Source organism: Ostrea edulis, chromosome 9 (genome assembly GCF_947568905.1).
Source record: "Ostrea edulis chromosome 9, xbOstEdul1.1, whole genome shotgun sequence".
Taxonomy (NCBI): Eukaryota; Metazoa; Mollusca; class Bivalvia; order Ostreida; family Ostreidae; genus Ostrea; species Ostrea edulis.
In genome coordinates, this window is record NC_079172.1 from 25,416,236 (window position 1) to 25,417,669 (window position 1,434).

The window sequence follows — 1,434 nt, forward strand, 5'->3', positions numbered from 1 at the left end:
GGGGGGGGGGGGGGGGGGGGCGGCAGAAGGCACATTATTGTTTTTGTCCTGTCTGTCATTCTGTCTGAAACTTTAACCTTGCTAATAACTTTAGAACAGTAAGGGATAGAGCTTTGATATTGCACACAAGTATTCCTTGTGACAAGACCTTTCCGTGGGTACCAACATTTTTGACCTCGTGACCTTGACGTTTGACCTACTTTTTGAAAACTTTAACCTTGCCAATAACTTTTGAACAATAAGTGGTAGAGCTTTGATATTTCACATGAGTATTCCTTGCGACAAGACCTTTTCGTGGGTACCAACATTTTTGACCCTGTGACCTTGGAGTTTGACCTACTTTTTGAAAACTTTAACCTTGCTAATAACTTTTGAACAGTAAGTGATAGAGCTTTGATATTTCACATGAGTATTCCTTGTTACAAGACCTTTCCGTTGGTATTAAACCTTTTGACCTTGACATTTGACCTACTTTTAATTTATTTTACATTGGTCATAATTTCTAAATGGTAAATATTAGAGCTTTCATATTGTACATGAGCATTTCTTTTGACAAGATCTTTCTACTGGTACCAAGATATTTGCCCTTGTGACCTTGGCCATCTTCGGAATTGTCCATTATCGGGGGCATTTGTGTTTCACAAACACATCTTGTTTCCATGGTGGCCGAGAGGTTAGAGCATTTGCCCCGCATGCGGAAGGCCGGGGTTAGAATCCCGGCCACGACAGACCTTAGTCATTAAAATAGGTAGTGACAGTTCCATCGACAAACGCTCGTCATCAGGTGTGAATGTCACGGGTCCTCGGAGATGACCTTAAAAAACGGATGTCCCGTGTCACAGTAGGTATGGCACGCTAAAGAACCCTCACTGCTCAATGGCCGTAAGCGCCGAGCATAGGCCTAAATTTGAAGCCCTTCACCAGTCTTGGTGATATCTCCATATGAGTGAAAAACTCTCCAGTGAGACATTAAGCAAGATACAATCAATCCATTATATTGTCATAACATTCTATTCAATGTATGCATGCAAGATGTCCATCCTCCCAAAAAAAGCCACCAATCTAAAACATCAATCAGTGCAAATCTTTAAAACTCCAAACAAGTTTTCCATTCTCTTCATAAACTTAAATTTAGATTTTTTTTGCCAGTAAAAAAAACCCATATGCATTTATTGAACTATAGAACTCAGAGACTGTTGCCTGTAGTGCCTCCAACCTTTCTTCAGTAAGGTATTGTTCAAGGAATTGATGCCTGTAGTGCCTCCGACCGCAGTATTCAATAAGGTATTGTTCAAGGAACTGTTGACTGTTGTGCCTCTGACATCAGTATTCGGTAACGTATTGGTCAAGGAACTGTTGCCTACAGTGCCCAAGGCATCAGAAAATTCAACTTCCCTCAGGCAAATCCAATATTCATAAGACACAAAAATTGAG